Source organism: Rhinolophus sinicus, chromosome 9 (assembly GCF_057876585.1).
Source record: "Rhinolophus sinicus isolate RSI-liver-muscle chromosome 9, RSI-T2T, whole genome shotgun sequence".
Taxonomy (NCBI): Eukaryota; Metazoa; Chordata; class Mammalia; order Chiroptera; family Rhinolophidae; genus Rhinolophus; species Rhinolophus sinicus.
The window spans coordinates 923,934-939,127 of NC_142509.1; the positions used below are offsets into that span (position 1 = coordinate 923,934).

Below are 15,194 nucleotides of genomic sequence, written 5' to 3' on the forward strand. Positions count from 1 at the left end.
AGGGGAGAAAAGAGACGGGAGATTGAAGCAGTACAGCGATGGCGGCGGCGAGGGCGGGGGCAGGGGTGAGGTCAGCGCTGGAGGGGGGTGTGGGGAGCGCGGTGATGGCGGCGGATTTGGCGGTGGCGGCGGGGGCGAGGGCAGCGCTGTTGGCGGGGGCGGCGATCGAAGGTCGGCGAAGGGATCGAGATGACAGCCTCCGGGACTGAAGAGGACTGAGAAGAGGGTGTGCGGGGGAGCCCTGGCCGACGGGCCTGGTGTGCGGCCGGGGCTGCCAGCTTGTAGTGCCTGGCGGCTAACCCTCTGCTGGTCAGGGGGACCTTCGGCTGGCTGGGCGGCTGCAGAGAGGCAAGGGGCGGCAGGGGTTCGGAGGGAGCCACGCCGGGGCCGCGGCGCAAAAGGAGAGGCGAGCAAAAGCCTGCAGCTATTCCCAGGCGGTCTCCCATCCAAGTACTAACCAGGCCCCTCCCTGCTTAGCTCCCGAGATCAGACGAGATCTGGCGCGTGCAGGGTGGTGTGGCCTTAGGCGCTGGGACCCGGCTCCCGGCACTCCAAGAGCCTGCTCCCGACCTGCTTCTGAGCGCACGCCATGCTGCTGGGCCGCTCGGGTGGCGAGCATGTCTGCCCGAGCGCCTCCCGCCAGCTCCCCGCCTCCTCCAGACGCCGCTGGTGTGGGCGACGGGCTCCTCCTGGCCCGCAGCGAGGCCCCTTCGCGCCCCCCAGTGGCTCTAACGGGCCTCTGTCAGTTCCCTGACTGTGACATATGTCTGGGCGCCCTGGCATCCTGGGCCTCCCCAGGCCCCGAAGGGCTTTTACCCCGCCCCCCTACCCCAACCCCTCTCATCTCCCCCCAGCCCCACAACCGCACACCCCCCTTGCTGCTGTGCTGTCCCCACCTCTCAGGGCCACCGAGGGGGTCGCAGGGTCCTCTCAGTCCCCTCCACCCTAGGGACGTGCAACCCAGGCCCTGGCCCTGGCCGGCCCCACCCACTGGCCCAAAGCCAGGGAGAGCCACCCGCCACCAGGGGGCAGCACCTCCAGTCTGCCGCCACCCTTCCTCACACAGCCTTCTTTCTGGGTTCTCGCCCCTCGTCAGCGACCGGCGTCCCGCCCGATCACTGTTCACTTCACTGGCTACACGTCACCTCTCCTGACCCAGGGAGGTGAGAGAGAGGATGAGAGAAGGCCAGAGACGGAGCAAGAGAGAGGCGGAGAGAGACAGACGGGGACTGTGGGGACAGACTCGCAGAGAGCACTCTCCAGGCTCTGGGCCTCGCGTGGAGGGGTGCTGCGTGCGGGCTGCATGGATATCAGCTGTGACCGCTTGGCCATCAGCTGTTGCCAGTTGGCCATTGGCCACCGGCAGAGCTGCGGTGGCCAAGCTAGGAAGCGCGGATTGTGGACTGCAAATTGCAGAGGGGCGCGGACTGCAGTTGGCCGGCTTGGTGGGTCGGTAGGTTGGTGGGTCTGTTGGTTGGCAGAGAATCGGCCGGCAGGCTGGGGATCGGGCGGCTCCGGCTTGCCGAGTCTCCGAGCCAGCCGCCCGTGAGACATGGTGCTATGAGCCCCCTATCCGTGGTCTGTTGGTGTTCCCTCTTGGCCTCGCCAAATCCTGCATTCTTGTGCGGGCAGAGGGGCTAGAGTCCCCGCAGGACAGGGACAGACAGACAGAACGGGAGGAGGAGTAAGAGGGAGCGAGATGGAAATATGCTCGTATATGTACATGTATGTATCTAGACATACAGAGAGACATGGACAGAGACAGAGAAAGAGGGGGCTGGCACGCGGGGAGAGAGCTCCTGAGCCAGAGCCAGAGCCCAACAGGCACGTCACAGAGCCCGACGGATATGGGGTGGGGGAGGGTGTGAGGGACGCACAGGCGGGCACACGGACTGTTACAGACGCACTGAGGCTGTGTTGAAGTGGCAGCTCCTCCACCGGAGTGTGGTCGTGCCCGGGGCTGGGCTCCGCTAAGGAGGCATTGCCCTGGCGTTGGCAGTCACCATTGCAGCCTCCGGGGCGGGCCGCCAGGGTCTCCGGAGGGCCTGTGGTCTCTGAGCCCCGCCCAGGCACCCGCCCGCGGGAGGAGAGAGGCAGCCCCCAGGCACCCTGGTTGTGAGGGTTGTGCGCCTGCGTGCCTGCTCTGCCCTTGTGGTGGTCTCCCCCGGAGTCGATGGCGCGTGGTGTGTTGGGGTGCTGCTCCCGCCGTCCCCTGGTTTGTCCCGGCTCTTTGTGCCCTGTGTTTCAGGGACACCGTTGCCGGCGGGAAGGGAGGGCTCCTGGCTCTTGTGGGAGACGGGAGGGGACGCGCGGGGGTGTGGGGCGAGGTGCCTGCCAGCGGAGACAGAAGACTCCGGTGGGGCGGGGCGGGTGGGCGTCCCGTTTGCCCGAGGACACGCCGATCCTGTGTGTCGGGTCCCGGGGGCAGGCGCAGGGATGGGCGTGCCCTGGGCTCGGGCCGAGGTGCAAAGCACCGGCACGTCCTGGGATGGAGAGAGCCTGGTGGAGGCCTGCGCCGGCAGGCAGCCCTGGGCTTGGGCGTTGGGGGTTGCGGCGGCGGCAGGGTCGGGGAGCGAGAGGGAGCCCTGCGATGGCGGTGGCGGCGGCGGCGGCGACCGAGACGCGGCTGACTGCTGCAGGCTGACGGCCTGCCTCGGCGAAGAGCACTAAGAAGAGGGAGTGGGGGGGAGCCCTGGCCGACAGGCCTGGTGTGCGGCCGGGGATGCGAGCTTGTAGTGCCGGGCGACTGACCCTCCTCTGGCCAGGGGGACCTTCGGCTGCCTGGGCGGCTGCAGAGGGGCAAAGGGCGGCAGGGGTTCGGAGGGAGCCACGCCGGGGCGGCGGCGCAAAAGGAGAGGCGAGCAAAAGCCTGCAGCTATTCCCAGGCGGTCTCCCATCCAAGTACTAACCAGGCCCCTCCCTGCTTAGCTCCCGAGATCAGAGGAGATCGGGCGCGTTCAGGGTGGTATGGCCGTAGACGCTGGGACCCGGCTCCCCGCGCCCCAAGAGCCTGCTCCCGGCCTGCCTCTGACCGCGCGCCGTGCTGCTGGGCCGCTAGGGTGGCGAGCACGTCTGCCCGAGCGCCTGCCGCCCGCTCCCCGCCTCCTCCGGACGCCGCTGGTGTGGGCGACGGGCTACTCCTGGCCAGCAGCGAGGCCCCTTCGCGCCCCCCAGTGGCTCCACGGGCCTCTGTCACTTCCCTGACTGTGACATATGTCTGGGCGCCCTGGCATCCTGGGCCTCCCCAGGCCCCGAAGGGCTTTCACCCCGCCCCCCTACCCCAACCCCTCTCATCTCCCCCCAGCCCCACAACCGCACACCCCCCTTGCTGCTGTGCTGTCCCCACCTCTCAGGGCCACCGAGGGGGTCGCAGGGTCCTCTCAGTCCCCTCCGGCCCTAGGGACGTGCAACCCAGGCCCTGGCCCTGACCGGACCCATCCACAGGCCCAAAGCCAGGGAGAGCCACCCGCGCCACCAGGATGCAGCATCTCCAGTCTGCAGCCACCCTTCATCACAAGCCTTCAGTCTGGGCCCTGGAACCCTCGTCAGCGACCGGAGCCCCGCCCGATGTCCGGTCCCTTCACTGGCTACACGTCACCTCTCCTGACCCAGGGAGGTGAGAGAGAGGATGAGAGAAGGCCAGAGACGGAGCAAGAGAGAGGCGGAGAGAGACAGACGGGGACTGTGGGGACAGACTCGCAGAGAGCACTCTCCAGGCTCTGGGCCTCGCGTGGAGGGGTGCTGCTTGCGGGCTGCATGGTCATCAGCTGTGACCGCTTGGCCATCAGCTGTTGCCAGTTGGCCACTGGCCACCGGAGGAGCTGCGGTGGCCAAGCTAGGAAGCGCGGATGGTGGACTGCAAATTGCAGAGGGGCGCGGATTGCAGTGGGCCCGCTTGGCGGGTCGACGGGCGGTGTGTCGGTGGGTTGGCAGAGAAGCGGCCGACAGGTTGGGGATCGGGCGGCTCCGGCTTGCCGTGTCTCCGAGCCAGCCGCCCGTGAGACATAGTGCTATGAGCCCCCTATCCGTGGCTCTGTTGGTGTTCCCTCTTGGCCTCGCCATATCCTGCGTTCTTGTGCGGGCAGAGGGACCAGAGTCCCCGCAGGACAGGGACCGACAGAGAGAACGGGAGGAGGAGAAAGAGGGAGCGAGATCGAAATACACACCTATATGTACCTGTATGTACCTAGACATACAGAGAGACATGGACAGAGACAGAGAAAGAGGGGGCTGGCACGCGGGGAGAGAGCTCCTGAGCCAGAGCCAGAGCCCAACAGGCACGTCACAGAGCCAGAGAGACATGGGGTGGGGGAGGGGGGAGGGACGCACAAGCGGGCACACGGACTGGGACAGACGCACTGACGCTGCTTTGAAGTGGCAGCTTCTCAACCGAAGTGTGGTCATGCCCGTGGCTGGGCTCCACTAAGGAGGCAGTGCCCGGGCATTGAAAGTCACCCTTGAAGCCCCCGGGCCGGGCGGGAGGGCCAGTGGGCTCCGAGCCCCGCCCAGGAACCCCCCGCCCCGCGGGAGGAGAGTGGCAGCCCACAGGCACCCTGGTTGAGAGTGTTGTGTGCCTGCGTGCCTGCACTTCCCCTTGTGGTGGTCTCTCCTGGAGTCCGAGGGCGTGCGGTGTGTTGGGGTGCTCCTCCCTCAGTCCCCTGCTTTGTCCCGGCTCTTTGTACCCTGTGTGTTGGGGCCACTGCGGGAAGGGAGGGTTCCTGGCTCTTGTGGGCGATGGGAGGGGGCGCGCGGGGGTGTGGGGAGAGGTGCCTGCCGGCGGAGACACAGGCTCGGCTAACTGCTGCTGGCTGACTGCCTGCCTCAGCGAAGAGGACTAAGAAGAGGGTGTGGGGGTGAGCCCTGGCCGACGGGCCTGGTGTGCGGCCGGGGCTGCCAGCTTGTAGCGCCGGGTGGCTGACCGGCCTCTGGCCAGGGGGACCTTCGGCTGGATGGGCGGCTGCAGAGGGGCAAGGGGCGGCAGGGGTTCGGAGGGAGCCACGCAGGGGCGGCGGCGCAAAAGGAGAGGCGAGCAAAAGCCTACAGGTATTCCCAGGCGGTCTCCCATCCAAGCACTAACCAGGCCCCTCCCTGCTTAGCTCCCGAGATCAGAGGAGATCGGGCGCGTTCAGGGTGGTATGGTCATAGACGATGGGACTCGGCTCCCCGCGCGCCAAGAGCCTGCTCCCGGCCTGCCTCGTGAGCGCCCGCCATGCAGATGCGCGGCTCCGGTGGCGAGCATCGACCCGCTGGCCGGCTCTGCCAGCACCGCGTCCCCCCCCCCCAGTCCGGCTCCCCGCCTCTTCCGAATGCCCCTGGCGTGGGCGGCGGGCTACTCCTGGCCGGCAGCGAGGCCCCTTCGCGCCACCCGAGGCTCCATGGGACACTGCCACTTCCCTGATGGTGCCAGAAGTCGTGGAACTCTGGCATCCTGGGACTCCCCGGACCCAGACCGCCATACACCCCGCCCCCCTACCGCCACCAGGTTTACCAACAACCGCACCCCCAAGGCTGGGGGAGGCCTGCACCAGCAGGCAACCCTGGGCTTGGGAGTTGTGGGAGGACCCCGCGGCGGCGGCTTGGGCGGCTGCGGAGGGGGGGGCTGCGGCGGCGGGGGACGCGGCGGAGGCGAGGGAGGGTGGGGAGGTAGGCGATGGCAACCGCGAGGATGGCGCCAGGGCGGCCATGGCGGTGGCGACAATGGGGGCTTTGACGGTGGGCGCTGGGGCACGGGGGTCGATGGCGGCGGCGGCGGCGTCGGCGGCGGCGGCGGGGGCGGAGGAGGCCGGGAGAGCAGAGGCGGGAGATTGAGGGAGTATGGTGATGGTGGCGGCGGCGGGCCTGGGGCGGGGGCGGGGGAGATGGCGGTGCAGGAGGCGGGGAGAGCAGAGGAGGGAGATTGAGGGAGTGCGGCAATGGCGGCGGCGGGGGCGGGGGTGGGGAAGAGGGCAGCACTGGCGGCGGGGATGGGGAGCGCGGTGCTGGCGGCCGAGGGGGAGAGAGCAGAGGAGGGAGTTTGAGGGAGTACGGCGATGGCGGCAGCGGGGGCGGGGAGGGGGCGAGGGCAGCGCTGGCGGAGGGGGTGGGGAGCGCGGTGATCGCGGCGGCGGCGGCGGGAGAAGCGGGGGCTGATCGCGAGCAGCGATGGCGGCGGCGGCGGCGGCGGCGTCGGCTGCGGCGCGGGAGGGTTGCGAGGTCGGCGATGGAGGCGGCGGCAGCGTTGGGGGCTGTGTCGGCGGGCGCTGGGCGCGGGGAGGGTTGGCGCCGGCGGCGGCGGTAGCGGGGAAGAGGGCGGTGCTGGCGGCGGAGGAGGGGAGAGCAGAGGCGGGAGATTGAAGCAGTACAGCGATGGCGGTGGCGAGGGCGGGGGCAGGGGTGAGGTCAGCGCTGGAGGGGGGTGTGGGGAGCGCGGTGATGGCGGCGGATTTGGCGGTGGCGGCGGGGGCGAGGGCAGCGCTGTTGGCGGTGGCGGTGATCGAAGGTCGGCGAAGGGATCGAGATGACAGCCTCCGGGACTGAAGAGGACTGAGAAGAGGGTGTGCGGGGCAGCCCTGGCCGAGCGGCCTGGTGTGCGGCCGGGGCTGCCAGCTTGTAGTGCCTGGCGGCTAACCCTCTGCTGGTCAGGGGGACCTTCGGCTGGCTGGGCGGCTGCAGAGAGGCAAGGGGCGGCAGGGGTTCGGAGGGAGCCACGCCGGGGCCGCGGCGCAAAAGGAGAGGCGAGCAAAAGCCTGCAGCTATTCCCAGGCGGTCTCCCATCCAAGTACTAACCAGGCCCCTCCCTGCTTAGCTCCCGAGATCAGAGGAGATCTGGCGCGTGCAGGGTGGTGTGGCCTTAGGCGCTGGGACCCGGCTCCGGGCACTCCAAGAGCCTGCTCCCGACCTGCTTCTGAGCGCCCGCCATGCTGCTGGGCCGCTCGGGTGGCGAGCATGTCTGCCCGAGCGCCTCCCGCCAGCTCCCCGCCTCCTCCAGACGCCGCTGGTGTGGGCGACGGGCTCCTCCTGGCCCGCAGCGAGGCCCCTTCGCGCCCCCCAGTGGCTCTAACGGGCCTCTGTCACTTCCCTGACTGTGACATATGTCTGGGCGCCCTGGCATCCTGGGCCTCCCCAGGCCCCGAAGGGCTTTTACCCCGCCCCCCTACCCCAACCCCTCTCATCTCCCCCCAGCCCCACAACCGCACACCCCCCTTGCTGCTGTGCTGTCCCCACCTCTCAGGGCCACCGAGGGGGTCGCAGGGTCCTCTCAGTCCCCTCCACCCTAGGGACATGCAACCCAGGCCCTGGCCCTGGCCGGCCCCACCCACTGGCCCAAAGCCAGGGAGAGCCACCCGCCACCAGGGGGCAGCACCTCCACTCTGCCGCCACCCTTCCTCACACAGCCTTCTTTCTGGGTTCTCACACCTCGTCAGCGACCGGCGTCCCGCCCGATCACTGTTCACTTCACTGGCTACACGTCACCTCTCCTGACCCAGGGAGGTGAGAGAGAGGATGAGAGAAGGCCAGAGACGGAGCAAGAGAGAGGCGGAGAGAGACAGACGGGGACTGTGGGGACAGATTCGCAGAGAGCACTCTCCAGGCTCTGGGCCTCGCGTGGAGGGGTGCTGCGTGCGGGCTGCATGGATATCAGCTGTGACCGCTTGGCCATCAGCTGTTGCCAGTTGGCCATTGGCCACCGGCAGAGCTGCGGTGGCCAAGCTAGGAAGCGCGGATTGTGGACTGCAAATTGCAGAGGGGCGCGGACTGCAGTTGGCCGGCTTGGTGGGTCGGTAGGTTGGTGGGTCTGTTGGTTGGCAGAGAATCGGCCGGCAGGCTGGGGATCGGGCGGCTCCGGCTTGCCGAGTCTCCAAGCCAGCCGCCCGTGAGACATAGTGCTATGAGCCCCCTATCCGTGGCTCTGTTGGTGTTCCCTCTTGGCCTCGCCATATCCTGCGTTCTTGTGCGGGCAGAGGGACCAGAGTCCCCGCAGGACAGGGACCGACAGAGAGAACGGGAGGAGGAGAAAGAGGGAGCGAGATCGAAATATACACCTATATGTACCTGTATGTACCTAGACATACAGAGAGACATGGACAGAGACAGAGAAAGAGGGGGCTGGCACGCGGGGAGAGAGCTCCTGAGCCAGAGCCAGAGCCCAACAGGCACGTCACAGAGCCAGAGAGACATGGGGTGGGGGAGGGGGGAGGGACGCACAAGCGGGCACACGGACTGGGACAGACGCACTGACGCTGCTTTGAAGTGGCAGCTTCTCAACCGAAGTGTGGTCATGCCCGTGGCTGGGCTCCACTAAGGAGGCAGTGCCCGGGCATTGAAAGTCACCCTTGAAGCCCCCGGGCCGGGCGGGAGGGCCAGTGGGCTCCGAGCCCCGCCCAGGAACCCCCCGCCCCGCGGGAGGAGAGTGGCAGCCCACAGGCACCCTGGTTGAGAGTGTTGTGTGCCTGCGTGCCTGCACTTCCCCTTGTGGTGGTCTCTCCTGGAGTCCGAGGGCGTGCGGTGTGTTGGGGTGCTCCTCCCTCAGTCCCCTGCTTTGTTCCGGCTCTTTGTACCCTGTGTGTTGGGGCCACTGCGGGAAGGGAGGGTTCCTGGCTCTTGTGGGCGATGGGAGGGGGCGCGCGGGGGTGTGGGGAGAGGTGCCTGCCGGCGGAGACACAGGCTCGGCTAACTGCTGCTGGCTGACTGCCTGCCTCAGCGAAGAGGACTAAGAAGAGGGTGTGGGGGTGAGCCCTGGCCGACGGGCCTGGTGTGCGGCCGGGGCTGCCAGCTTGTAGCGCCGGGTGGCTGACCGGCCTCTGGCCAGGGGGACCTTCGGCTGGATGGGCGGCTGCAGAGGGGCAAGGGGCGGCAGGGGTTCGGAGGGAGCCACGCAGGGGCGGCGGCGCAAAAGGAGAGGCGAGCAAAAGCCTACAGGTATTCCCAGGCGGTCTCCCATCCAAGCACTAACCAGGCCCCTCCCTGCTTAGCTCCCGAGATCAGAGGAGATCGGGCGCGTTCAGGGTGGTATGGTCATAGACGATGGGACTCGGCTCCCCGCGCGCCAAGAGCCTGCTCCCGGCCTGCCTCGTGAGCGCCCGCCATGCAGATGCGCGGCTCCGGTGGCGAGCATCGACCCGCTGGCCGGCTCTGCCAGCACCGCGTCCCCCCCCCCAGTCCGGCTCCCCGCCTCTTCCGAATGCCCCTGGCGTGGGCGGCGGGCTACTCCTGGCCGGCAGCGAGGCCCCTTCGCGCCACCCGAGGCTCCATGGGACACTGCCACTTCCCTGATGGTGCCAGAAGTCGTGGAACTCTGGCATCCTGGGACTCCCCGGACCCAGACCGCCATACACCCCGCCCCCCTACCGCCACCAGGTTTACCAACAACCGCACCCCCAAGGCTGGGGGAGGCCTGCACCAGCAGGCAACCCTGGGCTTGGGAGTTGTGGGAGGACCCCGCGGCGGCGGCTTGGGCGGCTGCGGAGGGGGGGGCTGCGGCGGCGGGGGACGCGGCGGAGGCGAGGGAGGGTGGGGAGGTAGGCGATGGCAACCGCGAGGATGGCGCCAGGGCGGCCATGGCGGTGGCCACAATGGGGGCTTTGACGGTGGGCGCTGGGGCACGGGGGTCGATGGCGGCGGCGGCGGCGTCGGCGGCGGCGGCGGGGGCGGAGGAGGCCGGGAGAGCAGAGGCGGGAGATTGAGGGAGTATGGCGATGGTGGCGGCGGCGGGCCTGGGGCGGGGGCGGGGGAGATGGCGGTGCAGGAGGCGGGGAGAGCAGAGGAGGGAGATTGAGGGAGTGCGGCAATGGCGGCGGCGGGGGCGGGGGTGGGGAGCGCGGTGCTGGCTGCCGAGGGGGGGAGAGCAGAGGAGGGAGTTTGAGGGAGTACGGCGATGGCGGCAGCGGGGGCGGGGAGGGGGCGAGGGCAGCGCTGGCGGAGGGGGTGGGGAGCGCGGTGATCGCGGCGGCGGCGGCGGGAGAAGCGGGGGCTGATTGCGAGCAGCGATGGCGGCGGCGGCGGCGTCGGCTGCGGCGCGGGAGGGTTGCGAGGTCGGCGATGGAGGCGGCGGCAGCGTTGGGGGCTGTGTCGGCGGGCGCTGGGCGCGGGGAGGGTTGGCGCCGGCGGCGGCGGTAGCGGGGAAGAGGGCGGTGCTGGCGACGGAGGAGGGGAGAGCAGAGGCGGGAGATTGAAGCACTACAGCGATGGCGGTGGCGAGGGCGGGGGCAGGGGTGAGGTCAGCGCTGGAGGGGGGTGTGGAGATCGCGGTGAGGGCGCCGGATTTGGCGGTGGCGGCGGGGGCGAGGGCAGCGCTGTTGGCGGGGGCGGTGATCGAAGGTCGGCGAAGGGATCGAGATGACAGCCTCCGGGACTGAAGAGGACTGAGAAGAGGGTGTGCGGGGGGAGCCCTGGCCGACGGGCCTGGTGTGCGGCCGGGGCTGCCAGCTTGTAGTGCCTGGCGGTTAACCCTCTGCTGGTCAGGGGGACCTTCGGCTGGCTGGGCGGCTGCAGAGAGGCAAGGGGCGGCAGGGGTTCGGAGGGAGCCACGCCGGGGCCGCGGCGCAAAAGGAGAGGCGAGCAAAAGCCTGCAGCTATTCCCAGGCGGTCTCCCATCCAAGTACTAACCAGGCCCCTCCCTGCTTAGCTCCCGAGATCAGAGGAGATCTGGCGCGTGCAGGGTGGTGTGGCCTTAGGCGCTGGGACCCGGCTCCGGGCACTCCAAGAGCCTGCTCCCGACCTGCTTCTGAGCGCACGCCATGCTGCTGGGCCGCTCGGGTGGCGAGCATGTCTGCCCGAGCGCCTCCCGCCAGCTCCCCGCCTCCTCCAGACGCCGCTGGTGTGGGCGACGGGCTCCTCCTGGCCCGCAGCGAGGCCCCTTCGCGCCCCCCAGTGGCTCTAACGGGCCTCTGTCACTTCCCTGACTGTGACATATGTCTGGGCGCCCTGGCATCCTGGGCCTCCCCAGGCCCCGAAGGGCTTTTACCCCGCCCCCCTACCCCAACCCCTCTCATCTCCCCCCAGCCCCACAACCGCACACCCCCCTTGCTGCTGTGCTGTCCCCACCTCTCAGGGCCACCGAGGGGGTCGCAGGGTCCTCTCAGTCCCCTCCACCCTAGGGACATGCAACCCAGGCCCTGGCCCTGGCCGGCCCCACCCACTGGCCCAAAGCCAGGGAGAGCCACCCGCCACCAGGGGGCAGCACCTCCAGTCTGCCGCCACCCTTCCTCACACAGCCTTCTTTCTGGGTTCTCGCCCCTCGTCAGCGACCGGCGTCCCGCCCGATCACTGTTCACTTCACTGGCTACACGCCACCTCTCCTGACCCAGGGAGGTGAGAGAGAGGATGAGAGAAGGCCAGAGACGGAGCAAGAGAGAGGCGGAGAGAGACAGACGGGGACTGTGGGGACAGACTCGCAGAGAGCACTCTCCAGGCTCTGGGCCTCGCGTGGAGGGGTGCTGCGTGCGGGCTGCATGGATATCAGCTGTGACCGCTTGGCCATCAGCTGTTGCCAGTTGGCCATTGGCCACCGGCAGAGCTGCGGTGGCCAAGCTAGGAAGCGCGGATTGTGGACTGCAAATTGCAGAGGGGCGCGGACTGCAGTTGGCCGGCTTGGTGGGTCGGTAGGTTGGTGGGTCTGTTGGTTGGCAGAGAATCGGCCGGCAGGCTGGGGATCGGGCGGCTCCGGCTTGCCGAGTCTCCAAGCCAGCCGCCCGTGAGACATGGTGCTATGAGCCCCCTATCCGTGGTCTGTTGGTGTTCCCTCTTGGCCTCGCCAAATCCTGCATTCTTGTGCGGGCAGAGGGGCTAGAGTCCCCGCAGGACAGGGACAGACAGACAGAACGGGAGGAGGAGTAAGAGGGAGCGAGATGGAAATATGCTCGTATATGTACATGTATGTATCTAGACATACAGAGAGACATGGACAGAGACAGAGAAAGAGGGGGCTAGCACGCGGGGAGAGAGCTCCTGAGCCAGAGCCAGAGCCCAACAGGCACGTCACAGAGCCCGACGGATATGGGGTGGGGGAGGGTGTGAGGGACGCACAGGCGGGCACACGGACTGTTACAGACGCACTGAGGCTGTGTTGAAGTGGCAGCTCCTCCACCGGAGTGTGGTCGTGCCCGGGGCTGGGCTCCGCTAAGGAGGCATTGCCCTGGCGTTGGCAGTCACCATTGCAGCCTCCGGGGCGGGCCGCCAGGGTCTCCGGAGGGCCTGTGGTCTCTGAGCCCCGCCCAGGCACCCGCCCGCGGGAGGAGAGTGGCAGCCCCCAGGCACCCTGGTTGTGAGGGTTGTGCGCCTGCGTGCCTGCTCTGCCCTTGTGGTGGTCTCCCCCGGAGTCGATGGCGCGTGGTGTGTTGGGGTGCTGCTCCCGCCGTCCCCTGGTTTGTCCCGGCTCTTTGTGCCCTGTGTTTCAGGGACACCGTGGCCGGCGGGAAGGGAGGGCACCTGGCTCTTGTGGGAGACGGGAGGGGCGCGCGGGGGTGTGGGGGGAGGTGCCTGCCAGCGGAGACAGAAGACTCCGGTGGGGCGGGGCGGGTGGGCATCCCGTTGGCCCGAGGACACGCCGATCCTGTGTGTCGGGTCCCGGGGGCAGGCGCAGGGATGGGCGTCCCCTGGGCTCGGGCCGAGGTGCAAAGGACCGGCACGTCCTGGGATGGAGAGAGCCTGGTGGAGGCCTGCGCCGGCAGGCAGCCCTGGGCTTGGGCGTTGGGGGTTGCGGCGGCGGCAGGGTCGGGGAGCGAGAGGGGGCCCTGCGATTGCGGTGGCGGCGGCGGCGACCGAGACGCGGCTGACTGCTGCAGGCTGACGGCCTGCCTCGGCGAAGAGCACTAAGAAGAGGGAGTGGGGGGAGCCCTGGCCGACAGGCCTGGTGTGCGGCTGGGGATGCGAGCTTGTAGTGCTGGGCGGCTGACCCTCCTCTGGCCAGGGGGACCTTCGGCTGCCTGGGCGTCTGCAGAGGGGCAAGGGGCGGCAGGGGTTCGGAGGGAGCCAGGCCGGGGCGGTGGCGCAAAAGGAGAGGCGAGCAAAAGCCTACAGGTATTCCCAGGCGGTCTCCCATCCAAGTACTAACCAGGCCCCTCCCTGCTTCGCTTCCAACATCTGGCGCGTCAGGGTGGTATGGCCTTAGGCGCTGGGACCCGGATCCCGGCACTCCAAGAGCCTGCTCCCGAACTGCCTCTGAGCGCGCGCCATGCTGCTGGGCCGCTCGGGTGGCGAGCAAGTCTGCCTGAGCGCCTCCCGCCCGCTCCCCGCCGCCTCCGGACGCTGCTGGCGTGGGCGGCGGGCTACTCCTGGCCGGCAGCGAGGCCCCTTCGCGCCACCCGAGGCTCCATGGGACACTGCCACTTCCCTGATGGTGCCAGAAGTCGTGGAACTCTGGCATCCTGGGACACCCCGCCCCCTACCGCCACCAGGTTTACCCCCAACCGCACCCCCAAGGCTGGTGGAGGCCTGCACCAGCAGGCAACCCTGGGCTTGGGAGTTGTGGGAGGACCCCGCGGCAGCGGCGGCGGGGGCGGCTGCGGAGGGGGCGGCTGCGGTGGCGGCGGCGGTGGGGGGGGGCCGGCGGCGGGGGCGGCGGCGGCTGCGCGGGAGGGTTGCGAGGTCGGCGATGGAGGCGGCGGCAGCCTTGGGGGCTGTGTCGGTGGGCGCTGGGCGCGTGGAGGGTTGGCGCCGGCGGTAGCGGGGAAGAGGGCGGTGCTGGCGACGGAGGAGGGGAGAAAAGAGACGGGAGATTGAAGCAGTACAGCGATGGCGGCGGCGAGGGCGGGGGCAGGGGTGAGGTCAGCGCTGGAGGGGGGTGTGGGGAGCGCGGTGATGGCGGCGGATTTGGCGGTGGCGGCGGGGGCGAGGGCAGCGCTGGCGGCGGTGGCGGCGACCGAGGGTCGGCGAAGGGATCGAGAAGACAGCCTGCGGGACTGAAGAGGACTAAGGAGAGGGTGTGCGGGGCAGCCCTGGCCCACGGGCCTGGTGTGCGGCCGGGGCTGCCAGCTTGTAGTGCCTGGCGGCTAATCCTCTGCTGGTCAGGAGGACCTTCCGCTGGCTCGGCGGCTGCAGAGAGGCAAGGGGCGGCAGGGGTTCGGAGGGAGCCACGCCGGGGCGGCGATGCAAAAGGGGAGGCGAGCAAAAGCCTACAGGTATTCCCAGGCGGAATCCCATCCAAGTACTAACCAGGCCCGACCCTGCTTAGCTTCCCAGATCAGAGGAGATCTGGCGCGTGCAGGGTGGTATGGCCTTAGGCGCTGGGACCCGGCTCCCGGCACTCCAAGAGCCTGCTCCCTACCTGACTGTGAGCGCGCGCCATGCTGCTGGGCCGCTCGGGTGGCGAGCATGTCTGCCTGAGCGCCTCCCGCCCGCTCCCCGCCGCCTCCGGACGCCGCTGGTGTGGGCGACGGGCGACTCCTGGCCCGCAGCGAGGCCCCTTCCCGCCCCCCAGTGGCTCCACGGGCCTCTGTCACTTCCCTGACTGTGACATATGTCTGGGCGCCCTGGCATCCTGGGACTCCCCCGGCCCCGAAGGGCTTTTACCCCGCCCCCCTACCCCAACCCCTCTCATCTCCCCCCCAGCCCCGCAACCGCACACCCCCCTTACTGCTGTGCTGTCCCCACCTCTCAGGGCCACCGAGGGGGTCGCAGGGTCCTCTCAGTCCCCTCCGGCCCTAGGGACATGCAACCCAGGCCCTGGCCCTGGCCGGCCCCACCCACTGGCCCAAAGCCAGGGAGAGCCACCCGCGCCAACAGGGTGCAGCAGCTCCAGTCTGCAGCCACCCTTCGTCACAAGCCTTCAGTCTGGGCCCTCGACCCTCCTCAGCGACCGGAACTCCGCCCGATCTCCGGGCCCTTCACTGGCTACACGTCACCTCTCCTGACCCAGGGAGATGAGAGAGAGGATGAGAGAAGGCCAGAGACGGAGCAAGAGAGAGGCGGAGAGAGCCAGACGGGGACTGTGGGGACAGACTCCCAGAGAGCACTCTCCAGGCTCTGGGCCTCGCGTGGAGGGGTGCTGCTTGGGGGCTGCATGGTCATCAGCTGTGACCGCTTGGCCATCATCTGTTGCCAGTTGGCCATTGGCCACCGGCGGAGCTGCGGTGGCCAAGCTAGGAAGCGCGGATGGTGGACTGCAAATTGCAGAGGGGCGCGGATTGCAGGGGGCCGGCTTGGTGGGTCGGCGGGCGGTGTGTCGGTGGGTTGGCAGAGAATCAGCCGGCAGGTTGGGGATCGGGAAGCTCCGGCTT

The 15,194-nt window shown here is 69.2% G+C and overlaps 4 pseudogenes; all 4 read right to left on the bottom strand.

Annotated features, from left to right (window-relative positions):
• Positions 1-408: 408 nt before the first annotated feature.
• Positions 409-528, bottom strand: LOC148757256 (5S ribosomal RNA; annotated as a pseudogene).
• Positions 529-2,859: 2,331 nt separating this feature from the next.
• LOC148757257 (5S ribosomal RNA) lies at positions 2,860-2,979 on the bottom strand (annotated as a pseudogene).
• Positions 2,980-5,028: 2,049 nt separating this feature from the next.
• On the bottom strand, positions 5,029-5,147 carry LOC148757258 (5S ribosomal RNA; annotated as a pseudogene).
• A 3,736-nt stretch (positions 5,148-8,883) lies between these two features.
• On the bottom strand, positions 8,884-9,002 carry LOC148757259 (5S ribosomal RNA; annotated as a pseudogene).
• Positions 9,003-15,194: the final 6,192 nt, after the last annotated feature.